This window comes from Arvicanthis niloticus, chromosome 2 (assembly GCF_011762505.2).
Source record: "Arvicanthis niloticus isolate mArvNil1 chromosome 2, mArvNil1.pat.X, whole genome shotgun sequence".
NCBI classification, from domain to species: Eukaryota; Metazoa; Chordata; class Mammalia; order Rodentia; family Muridae; genus Arvicanthis; species Arvicanthis niloticus.
In genome coordinates this window covers 136,891,609-136,915,076 of record NC_047659.1, presented here as the reverse complement: position 1 = coordinate 136,915,076, position 23,468 = coordinate 136,891,609, and the positions used below count along the sequence as shown (strand labels likewise).

Sequence of the window (23,468 nt, the reverse complement as noted above, 5' to 3'; positions counted from 1 at the left end):
TGCAGCACCCCTAGATGGGGGTGCCAAACATAGAATTACATGCTCTAGTGTGTCCCTGTCAGCACAGGGCCAGGTCCCCAGGGAAAACAGGATAAGAGTCAGTTGCAAGCATTGTTTATGCGCATAGACAAAGAAACCATTTCTTGTTAATCTGTAATTTAAATCCAGCTGTATCCTGTCTCCCTCTTCTCCTCCTCCCCTGCTTGGCTTTCCCCATCCCTCCCCTCCCTTCTAGTCTTCTCTCTCCCTCTCCCTCCTACTCCCTTTCCCCCTCCCTCTCTCCCTCCTTCCCTTTACTGGTGGCTGTACCTAAGCCCTCTAAAACTGCATAAGTCTCCCACCCCAGGACCTAGCCTTCCAGCTTCAGCCTGGCCAGGACGTGCTCTCAGACCCCCCATCCCTGATGCCCCCACCCCATTATCTGCCACATGAAGGTCCTTTGTCCCTCCTTTTTAAAGATTGGGTCTCATTAGTTGACCAGGCTAGCCTTAAAAACTTTGGATTCTCTCTTAGTCTCCATAGCAGCTGGTCCTGCATCCTATAGTGTCATTTGCTGATGTTGACAGCTCCACAGGGGTTCAGAGGCAGGACCCCTCGTGTGACATGAGGTCCAGCACACCAAGTAACTAACAAACAGCAAGGACTGGCCCTTAATCTCTGAGGAAAGAGGGAATCGTCTTGTTTTTTTTATGAGTTATTCTGTGGGTTTGTGTGCCTGTGTTTATGTGTGTATACAGATGTGTACGTGTATGTGTGCATGTGTGTAGGCAGGTGAGTACCCCTGTGTGTGTGTGTGTGTGTGTGTGTGTGTGTGTGTGTGTGTGCAGGTGCATGTGTGTGCAGGTGCATGTGCATGTGGAGGCCAAAGGTCAACAGTGGGTGTGTTCCTCTATCTTTCTCCACCTTAATTTTTGAGATAGTGACTCTCACTGAACCCACTTGGCTATGGGTTGACTGCCAGGGAGCTCTGGGGATCTGTCTGTGTACGGCCAGGTTTCTATTGCAGTGATAAACACCGTAAGCAAGAGTAACTTGAGGAGGAAGGGGTTCATTTCAGCTCTCAGATCATAGTCCATCTCTGAGGGGAGGCAAGGCAGGATCCTGGAGGCAGGAACTGAGCAGAGGCCATGGAGGACCACTGCTTACTGCCTTGCTCAGTTTGCCTTTTTATCCAACCCAGGACCACCTGCCCAGGAGTGGCACCACCCACAGTGGGCTGGACTCTCCCACAGCAATCACTAAATAAAGCCCCCACAGACTTGCCTACAGGCCAATCATACCGAGGGATTTTTCTGAGTTAAGCCAGCCCCAAAACAGTGCCACCAGCTGGGAAATAAGAATCCAAAACACCCGTGGGGCATGGGGCGTGGGACGTGGGGCGCTCAAGTATTCAAAACAAAGCTCATGGGGACACTTCAGATCCAACCCTTAATGGCCTGGCACTGGGCCCTGTGTTTAAACGGAAGTGGAAACGGAGTTTCTATGGGAAATACTTTAATCTATGGCAGAGGCTGAGAGGGAATGGAGATGCCCTGTGGGTGAGAGGAAGCGCCTGTGCAGCCTGGCTGCTGTGTATTCCTCCCCCAGCCCCACCCCCACCCCCATTTCTTCTTCCTCTCCCCTCTACTCTTTTTCTTTCTTTCATTGTTTCTCACCTCCAATTAAGTGAGGTAAAGACCCGGGCCTTGGCCCCATTTCCACTGCATTCTAGAGGTGAGCCCCTGGAGAGAGGTGTTCTCCTCGTGGGCCTCAGTTTCCCATCTGAGAGAGTGACAGTTTGGTTGGAGCTCTGGATGCAGTGCCAGGGATTTCCAAGCCACAGGGAGGTCCATGTCCCCTGTGAGCTGTAAACAGGACAACAAATACAGATCCTGCTTGCCCTGGATCCACTGCAGGCCCTGACCAGGGATTGGGATGAGACTCTGAATATATCTCCCACCTCAGGACCCAGCCTCAGCTTGGCCAGGACTGTTCCTCCCAGAACTCCTGCCTCTGACCTTGTTCTCTGACCCTAAGTGTCTCTGCAAGGACTAGTCCCTCTGTCTGGAATGTTCTTTTCTCAGAGGCCCCAGTGCAGCTTCCTTGTCCTTGCTTGACATTCATGTGGAAGGTAATGTCACCCCCACCAGAAACTGTGGCCCTGGCTGACACCGTCTATGAAACCTTAGGAGCACCCTGACCAACTGTGAGCTATGCCCACCTCCAGGCCCCTCTAGGCAGCTCCCTTTCCCCCCTCCACCTCTGACATCTGTTGCTTCAGGACCCCCCAGCATCAGACCCTTGACTGATTTCTTACCAGCTGGGCCCTCCCACTTCTTAGGCCTCCGAGCAGCATGCCCGTTCCTTCTGCCTGATGGTGCTGTTTCAGGCAGAGTTTGGTGGTGTTGAGTGGCGGGGTGGCATGCAGGGTACATAAGCCATCTTTGGTCCAGGACAAGGCTGTGGCGAAGTCGTGCATTCTGATATAGGAGAGTGCGGCAGAAACTGCTCAGACTTCTTACAAGCCTGACTTTGCATTAAGTTTTGGTTGTTGCGTGTTCAGAAACATTTCACAGTTGCTGGATTTTTCGCAACCCTGCACTCATTTAGGAGGCACCTGTGGGCTCAGGACCCACAGCGTAAGAAGATAACCCTTCTAGTTCTGCAGAATCTCAGCTGGACATATCAGAAGACCAGAGAGGAGGGGCCACTTACCTGAGGCTGTACAGTAGAGAACTGGCCAGGCTGGTTTCAAACTCCAGGGACCCAGTTCCTAACCCCAGCTCACTTCCCAGAATTCTTTGCTGGGGGCAGCCCGAGGCTGACAAGTGGCATAACTCTGTGTAAGTAGCTCTTCTGACTCCTCAGGGCCCAGAATGTTGGAAATGACAAGGACCAGTTGCCTGGCAAGACTGAATCCCACCCAGTTCCTCGGGCTGGCTACCGTGTAACCTGAGGAAGATCCCCACCCTCTCTGAACTTCATCTTGCCAGATATCCAGTGTGTTCTGGACATGTCAGTGGGGTTGCAGGCTTCGTAAGGAGGGGTGATGTCCGGCTCTTCATGGAAGATGGAATTCTGCTGCACTGGGGTGGGGCTGTCCAGCATCACCCATGTTAGGTGCCAGCTGCAGGGCTGGCTCCTGGCGCAAACATTGATGCTACCGTTAGCAGCTGCGCGCTCACAGAAGTGTCAGTTCCTCAGCACCGTTTCTGATTATTTTCTCATTATTTCATAAAAAAAAAAAAACAAACCAAAAAACCACACACACACTGGGCTCTGCTTCACGTCAGGGTTGTTTCTAGGTGCTGGAGACTCACTGGATGACAAGGTTGTTCCTGTCCTGGGAACAGGTCAGGCCATTCTCCACGTCCCCAGCATCCAGAACCGCCTGAAAACGGATGACAAAGAAACAGCTGAGGAGGCGGGTCAGAGGTGAGGTGCTTGTTTCGAGCCTCTGTGAGAAGCCGAGCACTAGAGAGGTGGAGACAGGAGGATCCTGGTACTTACTGGCAGCCGCTTAGCCTACTTGTCAGAGCCCAGACAGGTGAGAGACCCTGTCTCAGAAAACAATGTGGCTGATACCTGAGGAAGGGCACTCAGGCAACACGTTCCACATGGGCGCGCATATGCATGCCTCTTACCTCCCAGCTCAGTTCTCAACCTTGCCACTCCAGTGTTGGGGGCTGGAGGGTTCTCTGTGCTGGGGTATCCTGTGCATAGTAGGGTATTGTATGGGGTATCCTGTGCACAGTAGGGTATTGTATGGGGTATCCTGTGCATAGTAGGGTCTGTGCCCTTGAGTTGCCAGAACATCTCCACGATGGAGATGTTTTCAGACTGTTTCCAGAGACAGCCAAAGGTCTTCTGGGGGAAGGGGCAGGGGGATCAACCTTAACAAAACTATGGCCATGTGGTGACATCATCATGGCACACAGTGGGACACAGCTGACACTCAAGCTGTTTAGGGAGCAGAGATGTTACCTGTTCAGGGGACACTGGCTCTGTTTCCTCCTGGGCAGTTGTTTGCAAAACTACATACTAGCAGCTCACTTAGAACACAGTAGGTGCTCAATAAATGGGCATTCTGAGAAGGAGGAGGAAGAAGAGGAGGAGGAGGAGGAGGAGGGGAGGAAGAAGAGGAGGAAAAGGAGGAGGGGGAGGAGGAAGAAGAGGAGGAAGAAGAGGAGGTAAAAGAGGAGGAGGGAGAGGAGGAAGAAGAGGAGGAAGAAGAGGAGGAGGGGGAGGAGGAAGAAGAGGAGGGGAGGAAGAGGAGGAAGAGGAGAGGGCAAAGGCGTCTGGGGCACTGGTGAAAGCATTGGGGTGGAACTTAGCATCTTACTTTTTGTAAGTGCCCCTGGGATTTCTGGGGGGGTCCCTGCACCCCACAGAGAGCACAGGTTTGCTCACTCAGGAGGAGCTAGCTCAACCCCTCAGCCATCCTGGATTTAATAATTGAGCTGTATAAATGTGCCATGGCTGGAAGGCCAGAAGTGACCGGGCCTGGCCTTGCTTGGCTTTGGTGATGTGGTGGCCCTGAGACTGTGGCCTTCTTGAGCCCATAAGCAGGGGGATGTGTGCCCCAAGCCAGGCCAGCCAGGCCAAGGTCTGTACCATGGCCTCATGTTGAAGCCTCATGGTCAGAAGAGGGCTCCCCACTGCAGGATAGCAAGGCTGCAGAAGGCACCTCATTCCCCAAGGGGCCACTGTCACCTCTCTTTCTCCCCACAGCCTGTACTTTATTAACCCCCTGCTGCATACAGGGCCCCACCAAAGCCTTTTCCATAGTGCCCCCTTCTCCATCACGACAGAGGCTCTCTCCCTTGCCCCCATGACAGAGGCTTTGACACTGTCATCTCCAGGCCTGGGCAATGCTCCCAGGCTCTCAGAGGTAAGCCACCGGTCAGCGGGACACAGCTAGACAGAGTGTGAGGACTGGAGTCCCCGACTCGGCCCCCGGCTTTTCTCTCCGTGGCCGCCTGGTTTTCTTTGCTGTATTGCCTGTGGTCTGTCTCCCCGCCCACCCCATCATTCACAGCCTTTCTGATTCCCTCATCCCTTTCCATGTTCCTCTCAGCCTGTCTCTTCTTCTCCCCCCCCAACCCCCTATCCCCAGCTCTCTGGATGGCCCCACCTTGCCTCTGCACTCAGCCTTTGTCCTCACGCCAGCACATTATGTCCCTGGTCTGGTCAGAGCCTGACGTCAGGCAGGGCCTGGCGGGCAGCCATGGACACTGCTGCTGCTGTTGCTGCTGCCGGGCAGGCAGAGGAGCTAGGTTCCTGATCCCCCAGCAGTGGCTGCCTGCTGGTCCTCCATCTCGGCCTCAGCCAGCCCTGGAGGGACAGTACTCTGAGGCTGCCTGGCCTGTAAGTGGAGCTGCAGGATGCTGGCTGTCTCTTTCTCTTCCTTGGACCCTCAGTTCCCGCTGTTGCCAGGCCCAGAGAGTGAGTGGGTCGCACAGCGTTCGGTCCTGGTTGTGTGGCATCGGATATACACTCAGCTTCTCTGAACCTTTGTTCTGTGTCAAATGAGGCAGGCAAGGCGCCTGCAGGGCAGGGCAGCTCATCAAGTGTCCTGCTGGTGCCTGAAGGCCTGGCAAGCAGAGGTTCAAACCTTCCCTGTCAAAGCCTTGCTTCTCCAGGAGAGGAGGGCCAGCTGAGCTAGGAGAAACTAGAGTCATAGGGACAAGGCTCAACTGGCCATCTGTGTAGGTCTCAAGGGTCCCAGGCAGAAGGGAGGGAGCCCTTTCCAAACCCCAAACAAGGTCCTACTGTATGGAAAGTCCCAAGCCCAGTCTCTGGTCTCAGCCTGCCATAGGCTAAGTAAGTGGGGTGTTTATAAAAGCCTTGTTTTTAAGGTGTGCGTGTGTGTGTGTGTGTGTGTGCGTGCGCGTGCATGCGTGCGTGCGTGAGTGTGTGTGTGTGTGTGTCTGTGTGTGTGTGTCTGTGTCTGTGTCTCTGTGTGTGTGAGCATGTACGTGTGTGAGCACAGATCTCTCCAAATCAAGTTACAAACAGTTGTGAGTCTCCTGACCTGGGTTCTGGGAATGGAACTTGGGTCCCCTGGAAGGGCTGGAAGCACTTTTAACTGCTGAGCCATCTCTCCAGCCTCCACATAAGTGCTTTGAAAATGCAGCGTCTCTTGCTCACATCTCCACAAAGCAGCTGTGGTCCCGCTGGAGCACACTGAGGCCCCTGATGCTGGCATCAGGAAGCTGTCAGTGTGCATTTGGGGGGGGGTGATAAGGGAGGATGGGCAGAGCCATGCTCTCCAAGGGGCCCAGGTCTCGGTGTGATGACCCGTTCTATTCTGCAGACTTCCTTCCTCTGTCTTGTTCTTATTTGAAGCATGAGAAAAACAGGCAAGTCCCAGAGGATAAACTGAGCAACCCAGAAACACACTCTAAGGTTTTCATGAAAATGTGGCTTAGTAATGTGTATGCACGTGTGTGTGTGTGCACACGTGTGTGAGTATGTGTGTCTATCTGTACATGTGTGTATGAGTGTATATGTGTGTATGTATATGTTTGTGTATTGTGTATATATGTGTGTATGTAGGTACATATATATGTATGTCTGTGTGAGTGTCTGTATGTGGGTATATATGTATGTATGTGTGTGTGAGTGAATGTATGATATAAATATGTTTGGGCAGGTGTTTGTGTGTGTGATTGTATGTGTGTGTTGTATGTGAGCATTTGTGTGCAGGTTTGCCTGTGCATACCTGCACAGAGGCCGGAGGATGACTTTTGTGTACTGCTTTATCTCCTTAAGACAGGGCTGCTCACTGAGCCTAGAGTTAGGTTGGTACCCAGGAAGCCCCAGGGATCCTCCTGTCCCCACTTGCCATGGCGTCGGGATTACAGGCAAGAGAGTGACCATACCTTTTGTTTAATGTAGGTTCTGGGTATTTAAACTCAGGTCCTTACACTTGCTCAGCCTACCCTTTTTTTTTTTTTTTTTTTTTTTTTAACTGAGTCATGTACTCAGCCCTCAGCTAACACTTTTCTATGTGATCTTCCTGTGAGTTTCATTTGCGTTTTTTACGAAAGCAATACCGGGCCTTCCTGCAGTTTTGTCCTAATATGCTTTTGCCTACCAACATTGTTTGGACCCATTAAGGGGTCTGAAGGTGTCTTGTGAGAAGCAAGCCTCCATTCTGCCCCAGATTCTGTTTTTCCTTCTTGCCAATGAACAGTTGTCAAGTTATTTCCCCACATCTACGTCAGTCAGACACATGGTCTCCAGGGCCTGAATGCCTCTCCTCTCCAGGGCCTGACTCCATCTCTGCTCCACTTTGTTGCTGCTTTTGAGTCCCTCCCTATGACAATATAAAACCAGGCGGGAGCAGAAGGAACGGGGGCTCAGCTATCATCTCACTCCCTCACGCTGGAAAGCACCCTGGAACACCTTTCCCTCCCTGACGTGCAAGTGCTATTCCTGTACCGAAGTCTGTGACATGTTTGTGTGTGGTGTAGTTGTTGTCATGGGAGGCAGAGACAGCCATGCCGCTCTCCGCAGACACATGATAGGCCTGAAGAAATGAATGGATGAATGTGTCAGTTTTCTAAAGAGTCCCCCGACCTACGACTGTCCAGTGGCCAGACTAGGGTGTGTCTTTCTGCATCTCTGCCCAGCGAGCTGCCTCTAGCTTCTCATTCTGATGCCTATGTTAGGGACACCACAATAAACATCTCTTTGAAGTCAGCCAGAAGCCTTTTTGCCCGCATACTGGGAAGCACTCTTTTAAATACAGATTGTTAATAAGTTCCTTATGATCAACTGTGCCCCAGCCCTCTGGCCAGTTGACAGTTTTCCCTGTTTCTATCCCCCCCATTGTTTTGTAGGACAAGTCAAGATTTACTGTGGACCCTGACATCATGTTTTTCCAGAGAAGCTTGAACAAACAGCTGCTTCCCCACCCCCACCCCCAATCCCAGTTCACTGGAGTCAGGAACCTGGGTATAATGCTGGCCTCTCTGGCCACCTCATCAAGGATGGCCTGTGCCACACTTGATCCTACCTGTGATGGTTTGTATATGCTCAGTCCAGGGAGTGGCACAATTTGGAGGTGTGGCCCTATTGGAGTAGGTGTGGCCTTGTTGGAGTAGGTGTGTCACTGTGGGCGTGGGCTTTAAGACCCTTATCCTAGCTGCCTGGAAGCCAGTATTCAGCTAGAAGCCTTCAGATGAAGATGTAGATTCAGCTCCTCCTGCACCATGCCTGTCTGGAAGCTGCCATGTTCTTGCCTTGATGATAATGGACTGAACCTCTGAACCTGTAAGCCAGCCCCAAGTAAATGTTGCCTTTTATAAGAGTTGCCTTGGTCATGGTGTCTGTTCACAGCAGTAAAACCCTGACTAAGATACTACCCTAGGGCCTTTGCACTGGCTGATCCATCCTGCTTCCCATGGAGATCTGCTGGGCTCACACCCTTACTCTCTCTGGGTCTCTGTTCACGAGGCACCTTCTCAGGGAGGACTTAGCGGCATCTTGATATCAGCTGCGCAACTTCTGTTCCTCCGGGGCTGCTGTTCCCATCTGTCCTTCTAGCGTGTCGTGCTGTGGCGTGTTAATATTCAGGGGCTTTGTTTTTTATTGTACTTTGCTCTGGTTGAGGGCCTGAGAACTTTTCTCTCCTATGGAAGACCCAACAGACAAAGCCAGGCCTGGAGCCTTGAGGAAGATACAAACAATTTCATTTCTGGAGGGAAATGGCCTCAATCCACCCACTGTAGTTCCTGAACACTGGTGCGAGCCTGGGCTCCCAGTGACTGAAGGCATTGTTGCTGTGGTCTGGGCCCTGCACCTTGCAGAGCTAGGTGAACCATGAGGGTAGCATAAACAGGCCTCTCTGTGCTGTTCTCCGACTACAGAGGAGGAGGGGTAACCACAGAGGTTCACCCAGGTCCAGGAAGGTGCTGGAATCTTTCTGCATTCCTCTGCTTGCCCAGCCAGGCCTTTACCTGGAGAGCTGACCTTTACCCCATTTCCTGGCCTCCAGCTCCTGGCCCATACTAAGGGAGTTTCCCCTGCCCTGAGAGATGCCAGAAGACTTATTTTCCCAGCTTCCCTTGCGGCGTGGATATGGGCACTGAAAGGCTTTGCCAGCCTGGAATTCTCACCAGAGACATTTAGCTATGGGATGGTGGCAGAGGCCCAGGGGAGGTCACCCAGTCCCAGGGGTCCGTAGAGGGGTCACTGGACAGAAGTGTCACTGAAGTTGTCAGGTCAGAACCTGGAGACAATGACATTCCAGGCCCAGCTACCTGCTCCAAAAGGATCATTAGAGACAGACTCATGGTGAGGAACACAGAAAGCAGATACGGCCATGGTGCGAAGAACCACAAATAGGCCCAGTGACCCCCAAATCCATCTTTGGGTTCCCAACACGAGGTTTAGGTTTAAACAGAGGGAGAGAGGTCTGCAAAGCCAAGCAGCTCAGTCAGGTGATGGCCCTGCCGACCATTTCATTTCTTCTTTTAAGACTCAGTGTTCTGTCCGGCAGTGCTGGCTCACGCCTTTAGTCACAGCACCCAGGAGGCAGAGGCAGGCGGATCTCTGTGAGTTTGAGGTCAGCCTGGTCTACAAATCAAGTTCCAGGACAGAAAGGGATGTTAGAGATAGATATGTTAGATCGAGAAGCCCTGTCTGGAAAACAAAACAAAATAAAACAAAAACAAACAAAAAGACAGAGTCTTCCCTAGTTCAGGCTTGAACTCAGTCTGTAGCTGAGGACAACCTGAACTTCTGATTACCCTGCTCTTGCTCCTCCCTGTCCTTAACCCCCTTCTCTGCTGGACTAACCTTCTGTAGAGCTAGGACTCCATGCTGAGCCACACCCCAGCTCCACTGGACTCTGGCTGTCATTGTTTGGCTCCAGCCTCTGATGCCAAATGGTCTGACTACTGTCAGGATTGGGGGACTGGGCAAACTTTCCCAGAGTCAAGCTCCCCTCCGGCTGGCACCAGGGCCAGCCTGGCCTCTCTTCACTGTGCACAGGGTTCCTAGAAGTTAAAACTTCTCTGAGATCTCTGCCTTGGGAGGGGAGCTGTAGTGAGAGGTTTGGTTTTTTGAAAAACACAGAAATATTATGGGACTGATTTTAGTTTTAATCCCAGGTGTGGGATATGGGGCTGCTCGCTCACGGTGGCTGACTGTATTTTCATTGTGCACGTTAGCAGGGCAGTGGTGTGATTGTGCCAGACGCGGAAAGTGTGACGTTTCTGCGATTGTGTGACATTTGAAATTCTGTGGACTTTTCAGAGGGTCTATAAATGTTAGGTCCCTGAGAGGCAGGGTGGGTTGTTGGTCACCGGTGGTCGTGGTTTGTTAGGTGATCCTGCACAAAGAAGAAAGAAGAAATTAGATATCCTGACACTGAAGACCAAACTTGCCCCTAAGGAACTCAACCACCCTCATCTGCAGGAAGTAGTCTAAAGATAATGTTACCCCCTTTCTCCTCTAGCCTTCTTTCTGTCTTAGTGTTAGGGGGTTGAAAAGGTGAAGAAGGTGGAAGAAAGAAGATCTCACAAAGTAACCAAGGACTAGTTACAGGGAGCAACACAGCATCCCTGCTAAGACCATACTTACAAGAGCAGAAGATAGGACCCTGTGCCCCGAGGATGGAGATGTTTACAGAGAGGCCTCCCCTGGATCCAGCCGGTAGCTGAGGCTTCTCCGAGTTCTGTGAGCCAACAACAACCTTTCCCAACACCCCTCCCTGTGGACTAGTTAGGTGGTGGCTTCTATTGTCTCCGAGGTGCTGCCAGACACTGGGTCATCTTGGGCAGTGACTTCCCATGGAGGATTCTATATTCAAGACCTACTGAGAAATACATGGCTGTGACCATTCACTTGGGCCCAGGAGACAATGGTTTTGAACATGGGAATCCTTGTCTCAGCTTCAAAAATTAGGTCTTATGTCCATGTGTGTCCATGTGTGCTGGGGAGTTTGGGTGCAAAGTGAACAAACTGTGGATGCTGTTGGGGGACAGACATGGGCAACTTTGAGACGGTTTGTGTCCTGTGACTACCAGGTACTTCTTTTGGGGTCCCCTGCAGAGAAAATAATCACTCACAGTGATGAAGAGTGCACAATGGAATTCATTACACCCCACACAGGTAACTGCCATGTTAAAGACAAATCACCACAGTGTAACAGCAAAACACAGGACTCACGTCACTGCTCAGCCCCCAAACCCCCCAATAAGCAGATGTCAGATGAAGTGAACCCTGCTCCTCTCTTACATAAAATGGAGAAGCAGTACCTGGGCTGGCAGAACGGCTTCATGAGTTCATTAGGGAGTGATACCCTTTTCTCTATTGCTCCTCCTTGGCCCAAGATAGTCACACAGATTCTAGCCATCACGTCTACCTTCCAAACAGCCATAAGGAAGTTGGAAGAAAGAAAGACCCTTTTCTACAGACAGGACTTGGCAGTTACTCAGATTCTGTTGCCCAGAACTTAGTCACATGGCCACACATAGCTGCAAGGGAGGCTGGAAAGTGTAGTTTTGGTTTTTTTGTTTGTTTGTTTGATTTCCTGGACTGGCCCATAATCTAGCAAAAGTTGTGAAGGGAGAGAGAGAGAGAGAGAGAGAGAGAGAGAGAGAGAGAGAGAGAGAGAGAGAGATATCAGAGCAGCAGGGAGGGGGAGGGGGCAGGGGCCTTGATACAATTAGTAACAATGAAAACAACAATCTAAGAAGAGTTTGCAGCCACATGGCAGCACTGTACAGTTTGGGGAACAGGAGGGCTTTGGGGATCCATATAAACATGGTTGCAACTTTCTAATAAAATTTCAAAATGGGGTCTGGAGAAAGGATGGCTCAGTGTAAGAACACTGGCTGCTCGTATAGAGGATCCAGGTTCACTTCCAGCACCCACGTGTCAGCTCACAACCTTCTGTAACTCCAGTCCCAGGGGACCTGCTGCTCTCTCTGGCCTCCGGACACATCACATCAGGCATACATGCAGTACACAGATACACAAGCAGGCAAAACCACACAAACACACGGGAGAATTTTTAAAAAGTTTTCAAATTCAAACTGGAGAAGGTGACTCCAGATAAAACTGGCCTTTAAGGTGACACAATAAGATTTGGTTTTTTGTTTGTTTTCTGCCCTTTATTTTACAAAGTTGCTTTTTAAGATTTATTTATTATTCTTTGATGATTTCACGTATTTTGTGGATTTTCACTAATTGGGTAAACTTAATTTCCCAAAGGAAAGGACTCCCTGTTTCAAAAAAGAAAGAGAGATGGAAGAGGAAGGAAAATGGGGAGAGAGAGGGGACGGGGGAGAGAGAGGGGACGAGGGAGAGAGAGGGGACGGGGGAGAGAGAGGGGACGGGGGAGAGAGAGGGGATGGGGGAGAGAGAGGGGACGGGGGAGAGAAAGGGGACGGGGGAGAGAGAGGGGATGGGGGAGGAAGAAGGGTAGGACGGAGAAATAGCCAGCCATGACCTGTCCTCTCTGGTGTGGTTCATGCTGAGAGCTCTGTCCTGCAGTGAGCTGAGGCAGCCCGTGTGAGAAAGGAAGAAACAGACCATTCTACGGTCCCAGATGCCAGGATGTGTAGAAATGCGTGCTCTGGTGGTTGCCTAAGGAGCTCATCTTCCCAGGAGCTGTGCTGGTGAGGGTGGCCCACACCTTCCAGTTTCTGCGCCCCCAAACAGTAAGCTTTAAACTCTGGGCTGAGCCCAGGCCATTTTGTCCCCAGGGACCTTCATCAACATTTGGAGGCTGAACTAGTCCTGGCTGTGTGAACCAGGGAAGCTCCTGAGTGGCAGGACAGGTACCACTGTGGATCAGGACCCCGCAGGTCAGTGTGTGAGGTAGAACCCTGCAGATACACATGCTGGACATCCTGGTACTCTGCCCCACCATCGAGGTGGTGCTGGGCAGCCATGTCTGAGGATGCATGTGGGTGTTTCCTCAGGGTAGTACTGGTGTCCCCATCTCACCCCTACAGACCTGGCACAGACCTCGGGCCTGTGGCTCCACCCCCTTCTCACTGTGGCCCTGTGTCAGAGGTGGGGACAGTATCTGTCTGTACTACCGAGCTGAAGGAAGTCTGGCCTCATGGCAGGCACTGTACTGAGTGCCCATGTGGGCCCACACATTTGGTGACGGCGCCATTATCACCCCTGGGTCAGAGGTGAAGAAAGAGAGGCCTAGAGTTAACCAGAGTCTGATCAGCTGGTCCCCAGCACCCAGTCAGAGTCACGGAGGAGCCAGGCACCCTGAACCCCAGATTCTGAACTTGAACTAAGCTTGGAGCTTAGATGGACTCTTGGCTTCTCCTTCTCTGCTGTGTGATGTTGGCTCAGTGGCTTTACCTCTCTGGGCTCTGTAAAAGGGCAGTGGATTTGGTTCCTGCCTCAGAGGATGGCCAGAGGACTCAGGCCTCTAGGTGTAGGGTGCTCATAAGTGCTAACTTTATCTGACTCTAAGCTCGTGGAGGGACAATCCCAGTTGCCGAGTACAGCAGCAGCAGACTGACCAAGGAGGCTTCTAGAGGTGGGGTCCAGCTTGATCCAAGTGATGAGCTAGGTCTGCTTTGTGTCCCCAGGGTCCCTAGGCCCCTTTCTCCACCTCTGCAGAACAGGTCAGCGCTGGGTCAGGGGGCGTCCTGCCCTACCAGTACCGGGGAGGAGGGACGGGACAGCTGAGACCAGAACCCAGGACAAGGCCTGGACCGCTGCCCGCCAGCCTTGGAGACGGTCCCACAGTGACCAAGGTCCACTGGTGACATTGAGGTTGTTTGTGTGACTGTGTTCCATTTGTCTTGACAGTGCTGCTCACCATGAAAACAGCTCAGTGACATGACTTGTGACCCTGGCTGAGGACGCCTGGGCACGGCAGGAGCCCTGGCAGGGGCCTGCACTCAGATTTGAAGGACAACAGCAAGTACTTGAACTTCATGTAGATGGGTGAAAATAGGATTCAGTCCCTGCAGATGGGTGGGGTAATATATTAACGTATTCATTCACTGTTCATTCATTCATTCATTCATTCACTGTTTGTTCATTCATTCATTCTTTCCTATGGCAATTCTCTGCCAGGTACTAAGGGAACAGGGACATAACAGATCGACTGTGCCTTCCCAGGACCAGAAGGGACACAGACCCTACCTTACACAGTTACCCATCCCGGAATGTAGACAGCCGTGAGTTCTGGCATTTACCGAGTACCTACTGTGCACTGGGGAAGGTGCTGGACAAGCAGGGTAGTGTGGTGTCTGCACCTAAGAGGTGGCCACCGGGGAGAGGAGATAGAGCTACAGGTGGATAGCGGCCCTGAGAGGGGAGCGTGGTCCCAGGTAGTCAAGGAGGGCTTCCTGGAGGATGAGAAAACACCAGGAGCTGGTTAAGTGAATGCCATGGGTGAAGATGCCTGGGAAGAAAGCCAGGGGTCCCCCGAAGAAGACTCGAGGCTAAAGAGGAAGCGTGGGGTGCAGGGAGTATGGTGGGAGTGTCTATCTTTTTCTCTCTCTGTCAGTCTGTCTTTCTGTCAGTGTCTAAGCCTTTCCTTCCCTGGTTGTTTCCTACATCCCTTCTCCTTCATGTCAGCAAGCGACAAGGTACTGGGAAAACCCAGGGCGGCCAGCAGGAAGCGAGGTCAGGGCACAAGGGCAGCTGAGCCCAGGGACAGGCGGTAACTGAATGTTCTGTTTTGGAAAGACGGGACTGGTCAGGGGCGAAGGTGGCTGACCAGGAAACCTGACACCCTGGCAGGCTCTATGCTGGCCACTGCGCTGGCCCTCCACCCTCCAGCTTGGCTGAATCTTCCCAGGAGAGGTAAGGGAGGGGGCAACAGAGGAATGGGATGGAAGCCTGTGGGACAGCTCGCTGTGGGCTGTGGCCGGAACAGGAAGCCCCTGCTTATCTCCCCGGGCTCCTCCATGCTCTCTCCAACTAATATGTGCTTACTGAAGGCCTGACGGGGTATTTGTGATTTAAAACCAAGGATTCAGCCAGTCTGCCCAAGGTGAGGCTGGCTTTGCAGACCACTGGCTCCGTGGCCATGTTCAAGGACTCTGCCTCCTTATGTCTGAGAGGGCGGAACACACCCTTCCCCCACTTTGGTAAAGATTAATGATGTTTAATGCTTGCACGAGCTTGAATCATTCCAGCTCACAGGAAATACTCAATAAAACGCAAGCCTGGGCTACTGACAGCAGAGATGGGCGAGCCCAGGATGTGGGAGACCTTGGGGCCACCCAGCACTCGGTTCCTCCTGACTGTGACCTTGGTTAGGACTGCTCACCTCAGTGAGTGTTACCTTTTCCTCGCTCAAAAGTGACTCTGGTCTGGAATTGAGCCCTGCAGAGACACTGGGAGTCCTCTATCTTATGACCACTGTCTTGGAGGGGAAACTGAGGCCCAAGGAGAGAAGGCGGCTCTCCAAGACACCAGGGCTTTACACACATTCTCCTGTGACACCCCATCACTCTCTACCCCAGAGGAACCGACTGCATCCCTGGCCTTTGGATACTTTTGGCCCTGGCTCGTTCGTCAGTTTCCTGAGTGCCTGTCCTCCTGCTGGCCTGAGAGACCCTCCATGTGGCAGATCTGCAGTTCGTGGTGCTGAAGCCACAAACTTCTTCCTCGCCTCAGGGCCAGGCAGCTGGGGAAAAGGCTACACGGCCCTTGCCTTGGCTGTTCTCAACATGGTGAATGATGTCATTCACTCACTCACTCACTCACTCACTCACTCATTCATTCACTTATTCATGGAAGAAATGGACCACAGACAACTCAGGAAGTCTGAGAGGACCTACAGAAGTGTCCTGGGCCCCAAAGCCCAAGTGCTTTGTCTGGCTGTGTGACATTAACCATGCAATCTCCCTCCCTGAGTTTTGATTCCCACTTGTAGAGTAGGTGCCATCATCAAAATGTCCACCTGGGTGGGATACAGAACTCAAGGGCCAAGTCTGGGTAGACACTCAGAGTCCAGAGGGGCTGCCACAATGGGGGAAAGGACTGTGTAAGTCCCTCTCATCCAAGATCCCCAAGTCCACCTAGCCTCTGCAAAGCCAACAGAGATTCCTTGCAGGCAGTGAGGGGCTAGCAGCTTCAAGGCAAATCAGTGCCACCTTTGTACGACACAGTCCTAGATTGTACAGCACTGTTCTTTTGTTTCTTGATGGGGTACAGACATGATCACACCTGCCTGCCTGGTGACCGCTGTGACTGTGAATCTGTGAATATCAAAGTTCAGGATCCCTCCGGGTACCGAAGTGAGGCCTACGGATGAGTGTACTGCTCTCTAGGAATGGAGAAGGGATTGCTGGCTCAGTCACAGACAGACACATTTACAAGGCCAGGGACCAGATGGGGGAGGGGAAGCAGAATCTGGACCTAAAACTGGGAGGGAGCGTCAGGAAGTGAGGCCCATGGTTGTACAGGTCCTGGAGGTGGGGGAGACTGTGGGGCACCCCATCTGCTCAGGGAAGATGGAGGCTCACAGGCTGGTGAGATGGCTCAGTGGGTTTTAAGGTGCTTGCCTCTAAGCCTGCCAGACTGAGTTCAATCCCTGGAAAGTTATCAAAGTTATCCTGTGACTACCACAGGAGAGCATTGGAACACGTGCACGAATGCATCATATGCCCGCAGGCACGGTGCACACACATCACACACACCACACCACACACACATTACATATACAAACATACCATACATACATACATATAAACATATACCATGCACTTACATAACATTCACACATACATTACTCGTGCACACACACAGACACCACACACACACACACACACACACACACACATTTTCCCACACTGATGAGAAAGTGCTCAGAACTGTAGAGCCACCACGATTTCTTGGTTTCTATCCCCTTTGGCCCAGCAGCACTTGACAGAACCTCCCTATGGCCGACTCCAGCCCTGACGTGCACCGCTTGCACCAGAGGGCTCCCTTCAGAACCCATGTCAAGTTGTACTTCCCTCTGCTCAGAACTTTCCATGGCTTCTGCCTACTGCAGAGACAGATCCAAGCAAGCCCCTCCTATGAAGAGGTACACACCCCTGCCTTGCTTCCTTCTTCATGCACGTGGCCCCAGCCACACCGCCTCTCCTCGGTACTCTTCACATATTTGGGGCAGGATCGAGCCCCAGGGCCTTTGCACTTGCTGCTTCATCCTTCTCATCTCTCAAGTGCGACTCGGTGAGCCTCCTCCTGCCCCTCACCGCTCACCCTGGCTCAGGGCTGAGCCTCTCTCACCCCAGTCCTCTCTTGGGTTACCTCCCCTCAGCAGGCATCACTGTCTGAAGCAGGAGGGCTCTAGTTCACCTGCTCACTCATGCGTTACCATAGGCGTTGATGTCCTGCCGGCAAAGGAGAACACAAAAGGCCAGGAACAGAGGCAGCACTGCTCCTGGGCCTAGGAGTCCCCATTTGGGATGGCTTTCCTCTGCCTAAGGCCATGACAGTCCCATGAGCTCACACCTCTGGAGAGCATGACATCCAGTGGGAAGCAGGTCACCTCTGGCTCTTTCCAAGTCCAGTTGCAGACCTGCTGTTATTTTTAACCGCGGCTCTGGTGGGCTGGGCACACTCTGCCTGCTAAGGCTACAGGGCGGTCTCTCGGCAGCGGCCCAGGTTCCCTGTGCTAGGGGACCCTGGTGTAGAGACTTCAGGGAGGCTGCCTAGCACCCAGGCCTGACTGCTGGCTTTTATTCGAAGTCAGGCCATGTCACCATGGTTGTTTCCATGCTGAGCACTGGCCTATCCCAGACAGTGCCACCCCGGGCACTGTCCCTAACAGCCTAGTTCCTGAGTGTCCACCTCCCTGACTCCACAGTATTTTTAAACCCTGGCCTAGGCCATCCTTCTTGCCACATTCCTTTGGACTGGGTGGGGCTGTACCAGTTATTACAGCCAGGGGGCTCAGCCTGGTGAGAAGAGAAATCTAACAGAATTCCAGGACCTGCAGGCCTACTCTGTGCCGACCTCACATGGGAGAAAGGCCCCCCCCCACACCCCCCAGAGCATGACCCCAAGGCACTCACTGTCTGACAGTGACAGAGTCCAGCCTGGAGATAGGGGCTGAGGTGACAGTTGAACTGTGAACACAGCCTTCTGACTTTTGTGACTGAGAGGGCATCCTGAGACTCCAGGGAAGGGTGGGGACTGTGGCAACTGCCAGCTTCTGGCCTGACTGACAGGCAGTGGTAGGAGGTACTGGGCCCACAGTTCAGAGAGTCTGCAAACCTAGCCATGGTGGTGGGGAGGTTGTGAGGGTGTTACTGTTTTTATTTTGAGACAGTACCTTACCAAGCGGCTAGGCTAGCCTGGAACCCATGGTCCTCCTATGTCAGCCACCCTAGTGCTGGGATTACAGATGCATATCTCTAGCTGTTGCATGTCTGTGTACCACATGCATGCCTGTTAACCAGGGAGGCCACAAGAGGGTGCTAGATCCCCTGGAACTGGGGTCAGAGACAGTTGTGAGCCATCCTGTGGTTGCTGGAAACAGAACCCAGGTCCTCTGGAAGAGCAGCCAGCACTCTTAACTGCTGAGCCGTCTTTCCAGCCTCCTTTTAAAATGGTAAAAAGCAGACATTATTTCAGGGGACAGCGACAGAGGAGGAAGATGGAAAGCGTTCAGAGTGTAGCTGCTCTCACTGGGGACTGTCCCCTAAGGTTCCAGCCGCTGCTGAGCTCAGGACACTCAGCGTCCCAGGCCGAAGGTTTCCGCCCACACAGGAACTGGATCAGATCAGCCCTAGCACCAGTAGCTGCAGGCAGAGGGACTTTTCCTGCCTTGGCCACCAGAGACCTGTGACTCCGGGACCCTGCTCCTCACTGACCCTCTTGCTGACCCTCCTTGCTGACCCTCTGCCTCACTCTGCAAGGATCTGCTCTGGGCTGGCACCCCCAAATCCCAAAGAGCTTTGGGCTGTGACACTTAGTGCCTCTCTGCCAGGACCCTGCTGCTCCTGAGGCTTCAGACTTCTTTCATTTTCAGCCTGCCTGGCACTCCATTTTACCTTGTCACCTGTCTAAAGGTTGCAAATCCAGAATGAAGAAAATATGTCTTTTAAAACATGATTTAAGAGCCGGGCATGGTAATGCATGTCTTTAATCTCAGCACTTGGGAGGCAGAGGCAGGCGGATCTCTGTGGGTTCGAGGCCAGCCTGGTCTACAGAGTGAGTTCTAGGACAGTCAAGGAAACACAGAGAAACCCTGTCTCAAAAAACAAAAACAAACAAGGCAAACATTATTTAAATTAAAAAGTGTGTGTGGGGGGGTGTGTGGGTCAAAGAGCAACTTTGCGGAGTCAGTTCTCTCCTTCCACCGGGGATGAAGCCCAAGTTGTTAGACTTGTACAACATGTCTACCTGCGGAGCCATCTAGCTAGTGAATGTGCATGAACGCTCTCTCTATCTCTCTCTGTGTCTCTGACTATCTGTGTCTCTCTTGTCTCTGCCTCTGCCTCTCTCTTGTCTCTGCCTCTTTCTGTCTGGCTCTGTCTCTCTGTCTGTCTGTCTCTGTGTCTGTATCTCTGTCTTGTTCTCACTACGGTCTCATGTGGACTGGGCTGTTTCAGACTCCCTGTGTAAGTAAGGACCTTGCACTCCCTCTTGGTCCTTAGGCCTCCATCTGACTGTTGTATACACTGCCACCCCCAGCTGGGCTGGTGCTGAAGACACTAGGCAACACTGCCAACCAAGGTATAGCCCCAGGTGTGAATACTTGACATGTTCTGAGAGCCAGGCAAAGTTCACACATGGCGTGCACTCAGTCCAGAGCCTTGTCCCACACCTAGACTCTGTGTACGCTTTTCACAGTTCTGGGCCTTGGGAAATAGATTTTAAAAAGTAGATAAATAAACAATAGTCCATTCCTCAGGTCTGGGGAGTTTCTGAGCCCCTGCTTCTAACCTGTGAGGTCTGTGAGCTAATTGTCACACAGCACCTAGCACACTTAATGCTCTCTGCTCTTAACATCAGAGAAGCCACGGTTAAAATCATGGACCCCAGTCCAAAGACCTGTCACCTTCTTTTTGGCGCCTTTAAGTTGTGAGTTTGTTATTTAGCCCTGGCTGGCGCTGAACACGCAACCCTCCTGCTTCAGCCTCCTAAGTGCTGGGGTCGCACTGTGTAGCGTCTCTTCTTTCTTCCCCCTTCTAATCTGTCTTCTTTCTCTCCAATGTTTGTTGATCACCACTGTTGGTCTCACCCTTCCTACACTACACCCTTGAGTCATCCCCACTTCCTGTCTTGATCAGGTAGAAACAACAGATTATTTCCATCACAGAAATCAGTAAACGTAAAACCCAGAGTGCCCTTTCGCCAAGACGAGTTGTTAAATGTTTAGCCATAAAGCAGACAAAAACAGAACACAGAGAAACGTGCACCCTGCCTGCCAGTAGAAGCTGACTGCAGCAGAGAACAAAGCTGGGGGAGGGGGGGGGAAAGGGTTGGAAAGGGGGAGGCTTCAGGCAGCACCAGAGAGGGGAAGGTCCCAGAAGGCTTACTATAGGAAGTGACCGGAGACTCCAGTGAGGGACAAAAGGGAACTGGGCAAACGGTGGCAGGAGGAGGCTCAGGCCAAAGGACAGCAAGGAGCTAGCCTGTTGGCTCCAGAATTGGAAGGATTTGGGTGTCTGGGAGATAGAGTGAGGAACAGTTGGGTAGCATTGAGGTGGGGGGTTAGGTCACAAAGGACTTACAGGCCAGGGAGAGAAGGGTTCTTGTTTGAAGAGGGCTGGGAACTCGTGCCGGGTCTTGGGCCAGTGGTGACACAGTTTGCTTTGTCTTTCCATGCACTGTACCTACAGTGGAGCAGAGCTGGAAGCCAGGATGCCAGGCGCGAAGCCAACTGCTGCAATCCTGCTTGGATAAGGAAGATGGCATTTGGGCTGTGGTGGCTGTGGAGGTGACAATGAAACAGTGGGTGTGAGCTGCACTGTCCTCAGTCTTCATGTCAGTTCCAGGGCCTGCCTCTGTGGACATCAAAGTTCTCAGACGCTCAAGTCCTCACAGGAACCTGGCTCTTCCCCTGAACACTCTAGAGACTTCCACTACAATGACACCACTACATTGTGTCAATTTATTCAATAACAAAGGAGAAAGGTTGCTGGAATTCCTTACTCTTTTCTGAATATTTCCATCCCTGGTTAGTTGAAGAGAACTTGTGGTTGGTGGTGTGTGTGCACACATGCATGCATGCATAGCTGTTTTTTTGTTTGTTTGCTTGTTTGTTTGTTTGTTTTTACCCACTGGGGCCTGAGCACCTGCCTGGACATTGGGGGTAGAAGACCTTGGGATTCTGAGGGTCTGGGGACATGGGTGGAGGCTGCATCAGCTAGCCAGGTGTGCACTGTGGTATGGGGGGCACAAGGTGGTCTACAAGTCATGACAGTTGCCATGGCAACTGATGGGGCAATGGTGCTAAGAGAGCCTGTGGTGGGAAGGGATCATGGAATGCAGAGAGAAGCATCAGCAGAGAGAACTGTGAGGGCACAGGCCCAGGAAAAGCATAAGTGTGGTCTTTTAGGAGGGTGTTTTGAGGGTGCGTGTGGAACCCCAGCCCACTAAGCACAGACTCTTCTACTAATACCTGTCATGAGCAGCCCAAGGAGGTGGGCTATTTGGAGAAGATCCCTTGTTTAGAAAAAGAGAAGGCTAGGCAAATGTCAGATCATAAATGGTTACTTCCTCCAACTAACGAGTTCTATAGAGGGGCCGAACAGGTGCAAGAGCCCCGCTTTTCCCAGCCTGCTGGGCCCCAGCACCCCACTTACCCAGTCATGGTGCCACAGTCCCTGACAGTGTTTTAGAGACTTTCTGTGGATGAGCCAGGGAGACAAAGCTGTGGTAGGGTACCCTGCCTCACTGCTTTGTCCTTAGGACTGTAGGTCCAACGCTCTCATCCTGGGACCCAGGAGTGACCATAGCGTGAGCTCTAGTGCTCACAGGAGCAGCTAAGCAGTTTTCATAGGTTAAAAGGTCTGTGACCTGGCCCTGCAATTAGTCCCCCACCAAGTCTTCCTGTGAGCCGGAGTAAAAAGCAAGTTCCTTGCTCCGTGCCTGCTATGTGATTGATTGAGGGCAAGCTGCTTCCTCTCCAAGCCTTAATTTTAAAAAATGTGTGTGTGTGTGTGTGTGTGTGTGTGTGTGTACGCTCAAGCTCCGTAGCACGTGTATAAACATCAGAAGACAACCATGGAAGCCAGCTCTCTCCTTCTACCATATAGGCTCCGGAGTTTGAACTCAGACCATCAGGTATGGTAGCAAACAAGCTCCCTTGTTCAATGAGCCATCTTGCTGGCCCTTCAAGACTTATTTTTTTTTTCCTTTTTTGTTTGTTTGTTTTTGTCTTGTGTCCTGAGACAGAGTCTCACATAGCCCAGGCTGGCCTTGAAGCCATTATGTAGTCAATCTTGACCTTGATCTTGAAGACCCAACCTCCCAGGATTAATGGCTAGGATTAGAGGCACATACCACCATCTTCCATGATTTGGACCTAGAACCCTGGGCTTCCGCACGCTAGGTGAGCACCCTGCCAATTGAACTACACTCCCAACCTGAGTCTCAACTTTCTCACTGTGCAAAAGAATAGTAATGACACCTGTGAAAGCATGTCGCTGTCCCTTGGGTGGCTAGCCGTGAAGAGGGATGAAAACCCATCGGTGCTGGCCAGCGCTGGCCCACGCTAAGCTTTCAATAGATACAGACAGGGAAACTGAGTCTCTAGGAGTTGATCTAACATGCCATGATGAATTACTAAGAGGAGACACAGTTGCCCAAGTTGCAAACTATTCTCCTTATATCTTATGTTCTGCTGGTTAGCTCCTGAATTTGGGGGTATAGTTATCTGTGTGCATCCCAGCATCTATATGTACCAGGGGAATCCTCAACTCTCCTAGATCATCCAGTCTAGGCTTCATGGCCCTCTGTATGGGCTGCAGACAGGGCATTCACAGTGGCTTTTCATCAGGAGGGAAGGGCATGGAGACACCAGCAGCCTGGGCCAGTTCCGGGCCCTCCTCTTGATTTGAGAGCCCAGCTGGGCACCATGTCCTATCCATAAACGTGCCCAAAATAGCTCACTGGGGCCCGCCAGGCAGGAGGACCAGGACGTCCTGTTCCCATCAGCGCTGGCCAGAGTGACCGTGTACTTGGCCTTCCCAGTCCAGGCTGCTGGGAGGGAGGGCAGAGCTCACACTGCCCAAGCCTGGCGGGAAGGAATTGGGCTCCCAGGCACCAGCAGCCAGACCTCTGAGCTCACTGCTAGCTGGGCACGTGATTGTGGGTGAACCCAGAAGTCTCCAGGGAAGTAGGAAGCCTGGCTCTCGAGTCAGGCAGGTGTGAGTTCAAATCCCAGTTTAGGCTAGTATGGCGGACCATGCTTTTAATCCCAACAGTTGGGAGAGAGAGGCAGGCAGATCTCTGTAAGTTTGAGGCCAGCTTGGTCTACATAGAAAGTTCCAGCCCAAACAAGGATATATAGTAAGACTCAC

At 52.1% G+C, this 23,468-nt stretch overlaps 2 long non-coding RNA genes across 3 annotated transcripts; one reads left to right on the top strand and one right to left on the bottom strand.

The window, feature by feature from the left end:
- Positions 1–1,627: 1,627 nt before the first annotated feature.
- On the bottom strand, positions 1,628–5,242 carry LOC143441519 (uncharacterized). The gene is made up of 3 exons (XR_013109027.1): positions 5,114–5,242; positions 2,297–3,370; positions 1,628–1,844 (listed from the first exon to the last, which is right to left on the bottom strand). It is a non-coding gene; the product is annotated as an uncharacterized LOC143441519 (long non-coding RNA).
- A 7,226-nt stretch (positions 5,243–12,468) lies between these two features.
- Positions 12,469–21,088, top strand: LOC143441517 (uncharacterized). Of its 2 annotated transcripts, XR_013109019.1 has the most exons (6): positions 12,469–12,614; positions 12,702–12,803; positions 13,777–13,949; positions 14,047–14,150; positions 14,665–14,781; positions 20,784–21,088. It is a non-coding gene; the product is annotated as an uncharacterized LOC143441517 (long non-coding RNA). The 2 variants fall into 2 exon arrangements; XR_013109020.1 differs by lacking the exons at positions 12,469–12,614; positions 12,702–12,803 and adding an exon at positions 12,829–13,139.
- Positions 21,089–23,468: the final 2,380 nt, after the last annotated feature.